We start from the raw sequence: 15695 nt of genomic DNA, 5'->3' as shown, positions 1-15695 counted from the left end.
GTTGTATAGCACTACCTAAAGAGAGCACAAGGAAAAGGGGCAAACATCAACAGACGAGGAGTGTGGGGTCTGCAGAACTGCTTCTGTAGTTGTGAGTTTGTAGGTTAAGAATAAAAACTGACATCAGTTAAGGAAGTCAAACCAGACTCCTAAAGAAGGAAAACCAATGATCAGTTAAGAAGGAAAAGTCAACATCTGTCTGGAACTGATGGAGATAGTAAGTTTTAGCCAGAAAAACACCTGTCATTCATTTACAACTTTTTGGAAGAACATCAGCAGAAATATTGCTATATAAGAGACATTTTGTTATTCCAAAATTGTGGCACACTGAAGGAGACTAGTCCACCCGCCATCTTCTCCAAGGGACAGAGGAAGGTGGTATATTCACAGACTTACAAGGGATGCAGTCTGGCCTACGTTGGGCTCTCTTTTCCAGGAAAAGGAAGAAGAGATGGTAATGTATGTTACATGTGTGTGAATGCTGAGTAAAATGTAATATCAAATGTAACTCTAGAGCAGCATTTCTCAACCTGGGGGTTGTACCCCTGAGGTGGTTGCGAGGGGGTGTCAGAGGGATATATAAACCCCTTTTCCTACTTCCAACGGACCTCACTACCTCTGAGGATGCTTGCCATAGATGCAGGCGAAACATCAGGAGAGAATGCCTCTAGACCATGGCCATATAGCCCAAAAAAACCTACAACAACCTACTGCTATAGAGTCTGTGTGTCCACTTTCTTTCTCTGTAAAGTACCTAATACTATGTGAACATGTCTCCACTTTTAACTCGGCACCTGAGGCTCAGGAGTATCCTACCTCTAAAAACAGGCTACTCCTGAGCTCCTGCTCTCCTGTTCTCCTTGCTTTTGTGACAATGAGAATCAAAGAAGCAATGGTTGGGAGGGATCCTGGGAGTCCTCTAGTCCAGCCCCTGCCATGCAAGACACACCATCACAGGGAATGGGCTGCAAGGCAGCCCATTCCACTCCCAAACAGCTCTTACATTCAACCCCTCTCCTGGCAATCTGGATCCACTGGTTCATGTTCTATTCTCTGGAGCAGATGAGTATAAGCTTATTCCATCTTCCACATGGCATCTCATCAAATATTTAAAAATGGCCATCGCATCACCTCTCATTCTGAGTTTAATTGTGCATTAACATTTATATGAAATGTTTTTGGTTCTGTCTTGTTTTAACCTTCTTTGAGGTTAAGGAGTTGCCCGTGGATCCCGACTCAGGAGAAAGGTAGGATATTAAATGAAGAAATAAATAACCAGTCAAGGGATGAGGATACCTCTATTGCCTCCTGCCCACAGACCAAGAATCCTAGAGTTGGAAGAGACCTCCTGGGCCATCCAGTCCAACCCCATTCTGCCAAGAAGCAGGAATATTGCATTCAAATCACCCCTGACAGTTGGCCATCCAACCTCTGTTTAAAAGCCTCCAAAGAAGGAGCCTCCACCACACTCCGGGGCAGAGAGTTCCACTGCTGAACGGCTCTCACAGTCAGGAAGTTCTTCCTCATGTTCAGATGGAATCTCCTCTCTTGTAGTTTGAAGCCATGGCTCCATTGCATCCTAGTCTCCAGGGAAGCAGAAAACAAGCTTGCTCCCTCCTCCTCCCTGTGGCTTCCTCTCACATATTTATACATGGCTATCATATCTCCTCTCAGCCTTCTCTTCTTCAGGCTAAACATGCCCAGCTCCTTAAGCCGCTCTTCATAGGGCTTGTTCTCCAGACCCCTGATCATTTTAGTCGCCCTCCTCTGAACACATTCAAGCCTGTCAACATCTCTCTTCAATTGTGGTGCCCAGAATTGGACACAATATTCCAGGTGTGGTCTAACCAAGGCAGAATAGAACATGGGGAGCATGACTTCCCTAGATCTAGACACTAGGCTCCTCTTGATGCAGGACAAAATCCCATTGGGTTTTTTTTGCCACCACATCACATTCATAGAATCATAGAATCAAAGAGTTGGAAGAGACCTCCTGGGCCATCCAGTCCAACCCCATTCTGCCAAGAAGCAGGAATATTGCATTCAAATCACCCCTGACAGATGGCCATCCAGGCTCTGTTTAAAAGCCTCCAAAGAAGGAGCCTCCACCACACCCCCTCCGGGGCAGAGAGTTCCACTGCTGAACGGCTCTCACAGTCAGGAAGTTCTTCCTCATGTTCAGATGGAATCTCCTCTCTTGTAGTTTGAAGCCATTGTTTCACGTCCTAGTCTCCAAGGAAGCAGAAAACAAGCTTGCTCCCTCTTCCTCCCTGTGGCTTCCTCTCACATATTTATGCATGGCTATCATATCTCCTCTCATCCTTCTCTTCTTCAGGCTAAACATGCCCACTCCTTAAGCCGCTCCTCATAGGGCTTGTTCTCCAGACCCTTGATCATTTTAGTCGCCCTCCTCTGGACACACTCCAGCTTGTCAATATCTCTCTTGAATTGTGGTGCCCAGAATTGGACACAATATTCCAGGTGTGGTCTAACCAAGGCGGAATAGAGCATGGGGAGCATGACTTCCCTAGATCTAGACCAGTGGTTCTCAACCTGGGGTCCCCAGATGATTTTGGCCCACAACTCCCAGAAATCCCAGCTAGTTTACCAGTTGTTAGGATTTCTGGGCATTGTAGGCCAAAAACATCTGGGGACCCCAGGTTGAGAACCACTGATCTAGACACTATGCTCCTCTTGATGCAGGCCAAAATCCCATTGGCTTTTTTTGCCACCACATCACATTCCTGGCTCATGTTTAACTTGTTGTCCACGAGGACTCCAAGATGAAGAGAAGCTGCTTTTCCCCTCTGGAACTAATATTTGTTAAGAGATTCCCACACTGGCTTTGAGGCCGAAAGGCTCCCACAGAGTGCCACACAGTAAATAAAACATGCATGGAATTTTACCAATCCTCTCCTCTGTAGGTCTTGGAAAAACACAGTTCTTCGGGGCTAGAGGATCACTGGAACACATGCCGCTGGAGGCGATTTACCAGGGCGTGCCCCTCTGTAAGGCGGATTGAAGAGGGACACGCCTCTGAAGGAGAGGAACCTTTTTGCAAAAGCACAGACCAATTTGGCTTTGCGACTGCACAACTTGGCTTCCTGGGCTCTGAATCTTTGTTGAGGTGAAGAAGTGGGGGAAAGGGGGGCAGAAGTGAAGATGGCTTCATAAGAAATCACAGGATGGGAAAGAAGGGAGCAGGCTGTTAGCGACAGAACAGATACCATACCAGGGTGAGTGTTATGTGCAGTCCCCAGGCAACAAGTCAGCAGGGCAATCCCCAGGCAACAAGTCAGCAGGGAGAGCTGGCCACAACAACAGCTTCAAAGGGCGTTCTTTCCCTTTAATCCCAATGCCAACAACTCGTGTTTTTGCCACTGTATTGCACAACGAAAAGTGCCAATCCAATGGCTCCTTTGCTCCCGCCTGCTCTCTGCTGCATCTGGTTGGTCGCAGCATCCAGGCTGATCATCAAAAGCAGAGGCTGAACTACATTTCCTTATGGAAGGCGATGGTGCTCAGCGCAATGAGGCATCAGGTATGGTGCGCTGCAAGGGGTTTAAGTAGGGCGCATCATGCCAGTCTGCCTGACACCAAAGCTTCTAGGAGGGAAAACAACAACATGAGAGAGACCTACATAAAGCCTTCCGTGGCAGGAGAAGAAAGCCTGAGAGGCACGGCTCAAAGACAGGGGGGATCACAGCACAAGCTGCTCCAGGGGACACTTCCTCCCCTCCCCATAGAACTGTACTTGGGGAAAGGGTCTCAAGGGTCATCTAGACCAACCCCACAATGGTGCAACTCCTAAGGCATCTCTGAGAAACAGACCCATTTTGCACCAGTCTGCCCTTCAGACGTTTAAATATATCCTTCTCTTCCACTCCCACAAGATTGGGACCACATTGGCCCTCCTCCAATCTGCTGGAACTTCTCCCGTTCTCCAAGAACTCTCAAAGATGGTTGCCAATGGTTCCGAAATGACTTCCACTAGTTCCTTCAATACTCCACTTTGGCAGAAAAAATGAAATGCAAAGATACAGAATGGGGGACGCCTGGCTCGAGAGCAGTACGTGTGAAAAAGATCTTGGGAGTCCTCGTGGACAACAAGTTAAACATGAGCCAACAATGTGATGTGGCGGCAAAAAAAGCCAATGGGATTTTGGCCTGCATCAAGAGGAGCCTAGTGTCTAGATCTAGGGAAGTAATGCTACCCCTCTATTCTGCTTTGGTTAGACCACATCTGGAATATTGTGTCCAATTCTGGGCACCACAATTCAAGAGAGATATTGACAAGCTGGAATGTGTCCAGAGGAGGGCGACTAAAATGATCAAGGGTCTGGAGAACAAGCCCTATGAGGAGCGGCTTAGGGAACTGGGCATGTTTAGCCTGAAGAAGAGAAGGCCGAGAGGAGATATGATAGCCATGTATAAATATGTGAGAGGAAACCACAGGGAGGAGGGAGCAAGCTTGTTTTCTGCTTCCTTGGAGACTAGGACGCGGAACAATGGCTTCAAACTACAAGAGAGGAGATTCCATCTGAACATTAGGAAGAACTTCCTGACTGTGAGAGCCGTTCAGCAGTGGAACTCTCTGCCCAGGAGTGTGGTGGAGGCTCCTTCTTTGGAAGCTTTTAAGCAGAGGCTGGATGGCCATCTGTCAGGGGTGATTTGAATGCAATATTCCTGCTTCTTGGCAGGGGGTTGGACTGGATGGCCCATGAGGTCTCTTCCAACTCTTTGATTCTATGATTCTATGATTCTACGTAGAAGACGCCATGCTCTTTTCCTCCAGGCTTGGCCTGTGAGCCTTTTGTATCCATATATGGATGGTCACCCTCCATAGAGCCACCAGCATTCTTCCATGGAATGCAACAGATGTCCTGCCTAAGGCTCTGTGCAGGAAAATCCAAGAACCAGCAGATATGTGCCACAGGCCATGAGCTGCTCAAACTAGGAGCCTCGGACTGATAGAGATCCATGATCCATGGGATGCTGGTCATCAGAGAGCTTCCAGGAAAGGAAGAATCATAGCTGAGGCACTGCAGTGAGTTGGGCGTGCCTCAGCAGGCAGATGGATTTTGAAGTCCTTGTTAGCATCATGGCAAAACACCTCCCACTGCCCAATGGCATGGAAGTGTTCCTCTATAAGAGTGACCTTGTTGGATTAGCTGTGCAGTTTGTTTATGTGCATTAACGGTACAGTGTGTAGCTGGGGAAAGGTATGAAGGCTGAGAGAGGATGTGCAGTAATGTTTCTCTGTTGCTAACCTGTCTGCAGTACACCTTGCTATGAGATGGGAGATGGGCCATATTTGAATGCTTTGATATTTCTTTGTATGTATTACATTGTGGTTGCAGCTGCTGCAGTGGCTGTGGATTCATGTTGTTTCCAGCTTATTGTGCCTTTGCCTTCCTTTGAGGCTAAGAGAGTGTGGCTTGCTCTAGGTCAGCCTTGAATTCGAATCCTGGCCTCCAGTCATAGCCCAGCACTCACACCATTGTGCCACACTGTCTATCCCTTTGGCTTTGGCCCAAAATTAAGATGATGCGAGTCTAATGTGCACCCTAATTTGGGCAAAGTAATTTAACCAAAAAAGGTGACCATTAGATTTCAATAAATTGGGCATGTCTATATCTCCAGCCCTAGAAACTATAGGACACTATAAATAATATCATACAAAAGCTGACTAGCACAACCTGGGGATCACAACCAGACACAGTGAAGACATCTACCCTTGCTCTATGCTACTCTGTTGCTGAGTACGCATGTCCAGTGTGGAACACATCTCACCATACTAAAACGGTGGATGTGGCTCTTAATGAGACATGCCGCATTATCACGGGGTGCCTGCACCCTACACCACTGGAGAAATTACACTGTTTAGCCGGTATTGCACCACCTGACATCAGCCGGGAAGTAGCAGCCAATAGTGACAGGACCAAGGCAGAGACATCTCCAGCCCATCCCCTGTTTGGATATCAGCCAGCATGTCAATGACTTAAATCAAAAAATAGTTTTCTAAGATCTACAGAGACACTCGCTGGAATACCTCAGCAAGCGAGTGTCCAAAAGTGGCAGGCTCAAACCCAGAACCTCAACCAAATGAGAAACTCCCCCCTAGGCACACAGAGGACTGGGTGACTTGGAAGGCGCTGAATAGACTGCGCTCTGGCACCACAAGATGCAGAGCCAACCTCAAGCAATGGGGGAACAATGTGGAATCCACATTGCGGAGTGCGGAGTGCGGAGAAGAGCAAACCACAGACCATCTGCTGCAATGCAACCTGAGCACTGCTACATGCACAATGGAGGACCTTCTTATCATAACACCAGAGGAACTCAGAGTGGCCAGATACTGGTCAAAGGACATTTAATGAACTACCAAGCTTGCAAACTTTGTGTTTTGTTTGTTTGTTAAAAAAATGCAGTACAACTGTTTGGTCTGCTCCTGGCACGATAAATAAATAAATCTCCAGCCCTACTCTCCCCCATTCAGACTTTCTTTCTCCTCTTCTTTACACCTCCTGATGGAGATTTAGCTCAGTCTGCATAATGGTGAGTGTTTATGGTTAGGACGCAACCCTTTCACAGAGAATCTGTTCTCCCCATTCCCAGCCACTCACCCAGACCAACCCCTGCTGCTGCTGGAAATGACTTGCTTTTTTGGGATGGCGGCTGCAAGGACATCACAGAAGCACAGCACTGGCACTAGACATTGGATGTGAGCAATCCTAATGATGCTTGACAGGAGCGTTAGGCTTATATACACCACTTTCCAGTACGGGTAGAATATTATGTTTATTATTAAAGACGTTTCTCATGCACACTTTGTGGTTATTTAAAGACTCTTTTACATTTGCAAGGCAAGGTGTTTTTGCAGTTCCCACACATGGCCACTGCCCACTTTTCCCCAACCATGGCATCACAGCAAATATGTAGTTCATTTTGATAATATTTTCGTCCTCAAACCCAAACCCCTGCCACATAATGGAAGCCAAAGGCCCAAAATCCGGCTGTGAAAAAGGCCTCTGTGCCCTGTCTATTGAGAGCATCATCAAAGAAGTGTGGCCCCAGGGGCGGCTCGTCCATTACGCGAAGTAAGCGGTCGCAGAACACTTTTTTTTGCCAGGGGTGCAGAGGCGCCTCTGTAAATGCCCCTTGATCATCACTTGAGGAGCGTCCCACAGCTCACAACAGTCCTAGCAGTCCGGGGAGAGCCTCAGCTTTCTTGCCTCGCTGCCGAGCGATCCTCTTCCCAAAGGGGCCGGGCCCTTGAGCCTCGCCTCGTCCCTCTCATTCCTGCTCCACCCGGCCCAGCCACTGGGTGCGCGAGCAGAGCCAGCGCTCAATCGTTCTCCGCGTTTGATCCCTTCCCCATGACCGGCTCCCTTTCCCGATCCCCTGGCACTCCACCTGCCTCCTCTCCCCAATCCGCAAGTGGGCCAAGGGGTGGAGCCGCCGCGTCTGGCCCGCTTCGGGTCCGGAGGCGTGTCTGAAGACTCCAGCATGCGCACCAAAAGTCACCTCTTCTGACTTTCTCTTCAGCCATTGGGACCAAGAGAGAGAGAGAGAGAGAGAGAGAGAGCCCCTCCGGCTGGAGGTATCTCCCACCTCCTCTCCCTCCTTTGTTTTTGTGCCTACCTTCAGGAAAGGTGGGCATCTCCACCTCTGTCTCTCTCTCTCTCTCTCTCTCTCTCTTGATCCCAATGGCTGAGGAAAGTCAGGAGAAGAGGTGACTTTTGGTGCACACGCTGGGGTCTTCAGGCACGCCTCCGGACCCAAAGCGGGCCAGGCAAGGGAGCAAGTGCGGCAAGTGTAGTTACTGGGATGTATAGTTCACCTACAATCAAAGAGCATTCTGAACTCCACCAATGATAGAATTGAACCAAATATGGTACACAGAACTCCCACGGCGAACAGAAAATATATATATCAATTATTGGTTGGGGGGAGGGGGCGCCAAAATACTGTTTGAAAATTACCTTTGAAAATTACCTAGGGCCACCTCTGTGTGGCCCCCACAGGCCTTGGAACACCTCACTTGATCCAGTTCAGTAATGCAACCTTTGGGAAAGGGCCTCATCCCCATCATCAGAAAACACAGCTTAAGCAGAGAGGCCAATGCAGATACTCATGCCTGTCTTGCACCCTTGTCACTGAATGACAGGATCTACAGAAGGAATGGGCAAACTTGGGCCCTCCTCCAGGTATCCTCCAGTAGGCTGTTAGGAATTTTGGGAGTTGAAGTCCTTGCATTATCATCCAAAGGCCACATTTTTCCTCCACCAAAAACCCTTCCTTGCTTTCCCTCTCTGTGCCAGACACCTTTCTTTGCTATACAGATTAAGAGCTTCAAAACTCAGTTTGCTGAGCAAATGGGGGACCTCTAGGGCGGGCCCAGTGTCAAGAAAAAGAAAAGAAGAAAGGCCATCCAATTAAGGCAGTGGTTCCCAACCTGTGGTCCATTGGCACAACCACAAGCCTCCTGACTGCTGCTTCTCCTCCTCTTCCCTCCGCCTGAGCAGAGCCATTCCATGTGGCACCTGGAAGCGGGGGTGCCTTGGTGTCTTCATTTATAGGCCTGTTCCTGGAGTTATTTGGGATGCTGATTCAGAAAATTGCATTGGTTAGACCACATCAGCTCTAGATTATTAAATATGGTTTTCTGTGGGCATCATGGGTTTCCCTGTGGGTCCGCATGTGGCTGTGGAGCCCTATTCTTGCTCTGCATCTTCTTCCGCAGTGAGGGCATTGGTTTCCAGGTGGAAGGCGTTCCCGGTCGGGGTTGGCTTGACGCGCCTTCCTCCTGGCACGTTTCTCTCTTTCACCCTCCACTCGTGCCTCCTCGAATTCTGCAGCACTGCTGGTCACAGCTGCCCTCCAGCTGGAGCGCTCAAGGGCCAGGGCTTCCCAGTTCTCAGTGTCTATGCCAGAGTTTTTAAGGTTGGCTTTCAGCCCATCTTTAAATCTCTTTTCCTGTCCACCAACGTTTCGTTTTCCGTTCTTAAGTTCGGAGTAGAGCAACTGCTTTGGGAGACGGTGGTCAGGCATCCGGACAACGTGGCCGGCCCAGCGGAGTTGATGTTGGAGGACCATCGCTTCAATGCTGGTGGTCTTTGCTTCTTCCAGCACGCTGACGTTTGTCCGCTTGTCTTCCCAGGAGATTTGCAGGATTTTCCGGAGGCAGCTCTGATGGAATCGTTCCAGGAGTTGCATATGACGTCTGTAGACTGTCCACGTCTCACAGGCATATAGCAGGGTTGGGAGGACAATGGCTTTATAGACAAGCACCTTGGTCTCCCTACAGATGTCCCGGTCCTCAAACACTCTCTGCTTCATTCTGGAAAATGCTGCACTTGCAGAGCTCAGGCGGTGTTGTATTTCGGCGTCGATGTTGACTTTGGTGGAGAGGTGGCTGCCAAGGTAGTGGAAATGGTCCACATTTTCTAATGTTACACCATTAAGCTGTATTACTGGCATTGGAGAGGGATTGGCTTGTGACTGCTGGAACAGCACCTTGGTTTTCTCAATGTTCAGTGACAGGCCGAGCTTCTCGTATGCTTCTGCGAAGGTGTTGAGAGTGGCTTGTAGATCTTCTTCTGAATGCGCACAGACGACATTGTCATCAGCATACTGGAGTTCTATAACAGATGTTGTTGTAACCTTGGTTTTGGCTTTCAGTCTGCTGAGGTTGAATAGCTTGCCATCTGTCCGATAGATTATTTCCATTCCGGTGGGAAGCTTCCCATCAACAAGGTGAAGTACCCCTGACAGATGGCCCTCCAGCCCGTTTCAAAGCTTCCAAAGAAGGAGCCTCCACCACTCTCCGGGGCAGAGAGTTCCACTGCTGAATGACTCTCACAGTCAGGAAGTCCTTCCTCATGTTCAGATGGAATCTCCTCTCTTGAAGTTTGAAGCCATTGTTCCGTGTCCTAGTCTCCAGGGAAGCAGAAAGGAAGCTTGCTCCCTCCTCCTCTCTGTGGCTTCCTCTCACATATTTATACATGGCTATCATGTCTCCTCTCAGCCTTCTCTTCTTCAGGCTAAACATACCCAGCTATTTAAGCCGCTCTTCATAGGGCTTGTTCTTTCAGACCCTTGATCATTTTTGTCGCCTTCTTCTGCACACATTCCAGCTTGTCAATATTTCTCTTCCCCCCAAGGGACTGGCATTAAAACAAATTCTTCTGCAGAAATCTGAGACAGTCAAGTTTCACATAAAAGAATAAACCAGGAAATGTTCATTCTACCCCCATGTAATACAATTACTTAATCCAGTTATTGATAGAATTCTAATTGCACCCAATCATTGTTTTTATTTACTTATATATATGTGTTTGTGTGTGTGTGTGTGCGTGTATATCTCCCCATCCATGAGGTTACTGTAAGTCAAATGAATATATATATCATTCTTAGAACACATCTAACTGAACTGATTTGTCACTACATTCTCAAATTAGTTAATGAGACCTAGCCAAGATTTTAAAGGTTTGATAAATAAATCTCTGTAGAATAATCTGATAGTGTGGCATTTATTGGATGTTTTCTTTGTTATATAGATCCCAACCATACTCCTTTCATACAATTTCATTCAATCTGTGCATCATTTATCACACTTCTGGAGGTGAGAGGAGCAGTGGCTGGACAGACCTTTGACCTGGCTTTTTTGTGAGCCTCCCTGCCAGCATCCCATGAGGCTTCCTGCTCCCTCTCCATAGGAACCTCTAGGGCAGGCATTGGCAAACTTCAGCCCTTCAGGTGTTTTGGATTTCAACGCCTACAACTCCTAACAGCCAATAGGAATTGTTGGAGCTTGAGTCCAAAACACCGGTAGGGCTGAAGTTTGGCCATGCCTGCTCTAGGGCCTCCAATGGGATTCTGTGGTCCATTTCCAACTGAAGATGACCATAGCGTTGCGCAGGAAGACCTAGATATTCTTAACGTGATTTTCACTTTGCAGCACAAACACATGGTTTTAAACTGTTTAAAATTGTTGTCTTTATTTTGTATCTATTTGGCTTGTACTTCTTACTATCAAAATAGTTTTGAATTAATTGTCTTGTGCACTAACCTGCAGTCTTTGGAGAGAGTACAATATTTCAGTAAGCATGAGGTAAAGAAATGTATGTACTATAGTTTTGCTATTATTATTAAGGTTAATGCCAGGGAGGTGGTCTCCAAAGCCTTGCTGCTGCCAGGAGTGTGCAGTGACACTCATGCTGGTGTGCAGAAGTTTCTGAGAAAATACAAGCAATGACAAACCGAACATACTTTCAGCTATAGAAAGAGGGGAAAATAAGTATTTTCCACACTGTTCAGACCGATGCCACTTACTCCATGGAGTGCCCTGCTCCTTCTCCAGCGATGGGCGTCCCCCTTTTCCCCACCTTTCGAAGGGCAGGGCTGGTGAGCCATTCACACTGATCTACTGTGGCAGGTTTCATGGACTACTGGAGTCTACTTCACCCAGTGCCCAAGGCATCATTCTCCACCGGCAGGAATTGCTTTTCATTTCACTTCATGCCAAGATATATATCCCCACATTTCTTGCCAGGCTTTCTGGACCAGAGATCCCATAAGCCGCAACCAGCCAGTGGGGCTGAGTAGCCATTGGAGTTGCAACTGAAACACGTGGAGTAATCACAGTAACCTCGGCAATAGAAATGGGTGGTTGTGCCATAATCCGGACTCTGCTATGTTGATTCATAGCTATACTGAAGAAGATTTTTTTCTCTCTCAATTAGAGGCTAAATAAATAGAAGCAAGCTTTTCAGACTGGGATGTTTTCCCTTTGCTTTCTAAATATGCCATTTCTGATGTCAGATTTATTCTTGTGTGTTGTTTTGCTCCACGCAGCTGGTGGCAGCATGTGCTACATGAGAGCAGGCAAATGCATAACTCGTGTTGTGGGCGGCATTACAAAGCACAGTAACAGTGTTGTTTAAGTTTAAATGGGAACAGGGTTGGTTTCGGGAACTGAGATCAAACTGAATCTCAATATAGCAAAAAGGTTCACCAGGATAGCAATGCCAAGCGGCTGCTTCCTATTCTTGCATCCTTGGAAGATGGCACTTGACAAAGAGACTTCTGCCTGTGCAGTGAGTTTCTGCATACATTTCTGTGCAAGAGGTGAACAAGCTGATTGTTTGTGCTACAGTCCGTTGTGTTGGTGGTTTGGCACCAAGGGATCCTGGCCTGTGCTGGTTGCAGGGACAGAGGAATCCATCTCCCTCCAAACACAGAATCATGGAATCATAGAGTTGGACGAGACTTCATGGGCAATCCAGTCCAACCCCATTCTGCCAAGAAGCAGGAATATTGCATTCAAATCACCCCTGACAGATGGCCATCCAGCCTCTGTTTCAAAGCTTCCAAGGAAAGAGCCTCTACCACACTCCGGGGCAGAGAGTTCCACTGCTGAACGGCTCTCACAGTCAGGAAGTTCTTCCTCATGTTCAGATGGAATCTCCTCTCTTGTAGTTTGAAGCCATTGTTCCATTGCGTCCTTGTCTCAACGGTAGCAGAAAACAAGCTTGCTCCCTCCTCCCTGTGGCTTCCTCTCACATATTTATACATGGCTATCATATTTCCTCTCACCCTTTTCTTCTTCAGGCTAAACATGCCCAGCTCTTTAAGCCGTTCCTCATAGGGCTTGTTCTCCAGACCCTTGATCATTTGAGTCGCCCTCCTCTAGACACATTCCAGCTTGTCAATATCTCTCTTCAATTGTGGTGCCCAGAATTGGACACAATATTCCAGGTGTGGTCTAACCAAGGCAGAGTAGAGGGATAGCATCACTTCCCTGGATCTAGACACTATGCTCCTATTGATGCAGGCTAAAAGCTTTCCACAATCCCAAATGGCAAGTCATTGCAGCTGTACCTTGAACTTGCTGGCCTACGCATTTTGCCTTTCCGAGCCATTTGGCCACATTACCCACAACTCCCATTTCTGCATAACTTGCAAGCTAAGACGAAGCCTTCAGGCATCCAAAGACTCTGGCCTGCAAACCCCTTTGGCCGTAACGAATCTGTTCATCTTTAAAATGCCAGGGGACTCTCGTTTTTTGCTTCGAAAGGCTAAAATGGCTGCTCCCGCTCTGGGAGATTCTGCTCAAGTGCACAACGATGCCGGCTGAGCATGGGGCACCTGAGGCATGATACCCTGGCGCTGGGAGACAAGCTAATCTCCCCACTGAATCCCATCTGTCTGCATAACCTCCCGCCCCACCGGCATTGCCGACTCAGCACAGTCACAGGCCACAAAAGGCCTCCCCGGGAGCACGGTTCAGGGCACTCGCACATTCGCCGTGCCCCATGCCTCCTATTCAACAAAGAGAGAGCTTTGCACTCTGGCCTGCCATCCTATTGTTTGCTTAGTCTGGCTTATGCAAGTCCAAAAGCTAGAGCATTCAGAGCACAATCCAGAATGTGAGCAGAAAATGCCTTCTCACAGGGGAAGCCAGGCAGAAACCAGTAAGCAACCACTGGCCAAGCGAAAAGGAAGGGGTTCCAAGTACAAGAGTGGCTCAAGAGAAAGGGCACTGCCACCATTTCCACCATTTTAGATAAAAAATAATAACCATCTTTATTTGTACCCTGCTACCATCTCCCCAAGGGACTCGGTGTGGCTTACATGAGGCCAAGCCCAAAGTACATCAAACAAAACATCAATAAGCACAACATCAATAAACAATCAATAAAATACAAATCATATAAATCACATAAACAAAAAACCATTAATAGTGGCATAAACAATTTTAAAAATGACCGGGCCAAATGTAATAGATTAAAATTGAAAATATGCTGACATGAACAAGTTAAAATATAACTAGGATAGGATTTTTCAGAGAGAAATGAGGGAGCACAGTCCATCCTAAGTCAGTATTAAAGTGCATAGTGAGGGCATATTGCTGAGAGTTCTCCTTATTCTGGGAAGGCACACTGGAACAACCACGTTTTCAGGCTCCTCCTAAAGACTGCCAACGTTGGGACATGTCTAATGTCCCTGGGAAGTGAGTTCCAGAGTTGAGGGGCCACCACCGAGAAGGCCCTCACCCTTGTCCTCACCAATAGTGCCTGTGAAGGAGGTGGGAGTGTGAGCAGGGCCTCTCCAGATGATCAAAGAGATCGTATGGGTTCGTACACAGAAATGCAGTCACGCAGGTAGGTGGGTCCCAAACCGTTCAGGGCTTTGTAGGTAAGAAGCTGCACCTTGAATTGGGACCGGAAAATGAACGGCAGCCAGTGGAGCTCCTTAAACAGATCCACCATCTCCCAGGACTGAATGGCTTCAGAAGGGTAGTGCCTCCCCACCACTCCATCAATAGGTTCTTGTGGGTTTTTTCGGGCTATAGAGCCATGCTCTAGAGGCATTTCTCCTGACGTTTCACCTGCATCTATGGCAAGCATCCTCAGAGGTAGTGAGGTCTACCTCTGAGGATGCTTGCCATAGATGCAGGTGAAACGTCAGGAGAAATGCCTCTAGAACATGGCTCTATAGCCCGAAAAAACCCACAAGAACCTAGTGATTCCAGCCATGAAAGCCTTCGACAATACACTCCATCAATGTTGCTGTGTAGAACGGCTAGAAGAGACTGCCATGATTTGCAGGAAGGCAGTGAGAGTGGACTCCCCAAATCCACTGAGAATGATACAGGCAGTGGCTAACAGAAGCAGAATTATACAAGTCTCATTATATACAACAATAATGGTGACACTTATATCAAATGGCAAAGTCAAGACTTGTCTTTTTGGGTTTGGTTTTTTTAGGAAGGGAGGATATTTTAAGCCATGGATGCTGGATATTCTGGATATAGAGGGTGGACTGTACAAATGAAGACTAATTAAGCAAATTGGCTCAACCTATGCAATGCGGACACTCTTTCACTCAGAAGCAGAAGCCTGAAACTCACCGACAACCAATGGCTTTCATGCAACTGGGGCAGTAATGCCAGACCAGTTTTTAGTTTGCACTTTAAAGGAGCTCTCCACGGTGCTGAAACCTCACTTTTTTTATATAAAAACAGTTTCAGCTCTAGGGAGAGTGCATTTAAAGTTCAGACTAAAACCTGCATTCACCAGTCCATTCACACGGGCAACTTCAGGAAGGTGTCCCAACTTTTGCCGGCATAAGACAACATGCTCCATTTGCATATTCTAGGTGTACCAAACTAGATGAGACTTTTGGTTGCAGTTTTTGGCTAATTCCAAGCATTTTAGGGATGCTGAGAATTCCAGGACAAGGGACACAATTGTCCCACTATCATTTTCTTCTTCTTCTGCTTCTTCTGCTTCTCCTGCTTCTCCTCCTCCTCCCCCTCCTCCTGCTATCAGTTGTGGCTGAGTATGATTGGTGTGACTTTTGGTTGCAGTTTTTGGCTAATTCCAGGCATTTTAGGGATGCTGAGAATCCCAGGACAGGGAACACAATTGTCCCACTATCTTCTTCTTCTTCTTCTCCTTCTCCTTCTCCTTCTCCTTCTCCTTCTCCTTCTCCTTCTTCTTCTTCATCATCATCATCATCATCATCACCATCACCATCACCATCACCATCACCATCACCACCACCACCTCCTCCTCCTCCTCCTATCAGTTGTGGTTGAGTATGGTTGTCTTCCAGAGTGGAGGTGAGTCCATAAGTGACTGCAGAGACCTATTTTGGATCCTGCATGGTCTTTCTTTTGCAATAAG

General features: G+C 47.5%; 1 protein-coding gene across 2 annotated transcripts in view; it reads right to left on the bottom strand.

Moving 5' to 3' along the window:
- MAPRE3 (microtubule associated protein RP/EB family member 3) overlaps positions 1-15695 on the bottom strand; it is a 70870-nt gene that overhangs the window by 37465 nt on the left and 17710 nt on the right. The window contains exon 1 of one of the 2 annotated variants that reach the window (XM_060754785.2): positions 3233-3251. The exons of the other annotated variant lie outside the window; for it this stretch is intronic. The gene's annotated coding sequence lies outside the window, so the exon portion shown is untranslated. Of the gene's footprint in view, positions 1-3232; positions 3252-15695 lie in introns of those variants that run through there. 2 annotated transcript variants of the gene reach the window in all.

The sequence above is a fragment of the Anolis sagrei genome, chromosome 1 (genome assembly GCF_037176765.1).
Source record: "Anolis sagrei isolate rAnoSag1 chromosome 1, rAnoSag1.mat, whole genome shotgun sequence".
In the NCBI taxonomy this organism is placed as follows: Eukaryota; Metazoa; Chordata; class Lepidosauria; order Squamata; family Dactyloidae; genus Anolis; species Anolis sagrei.
This window is presented reverse-complemented; position numbering and strand designations above follow the sequence as displayed.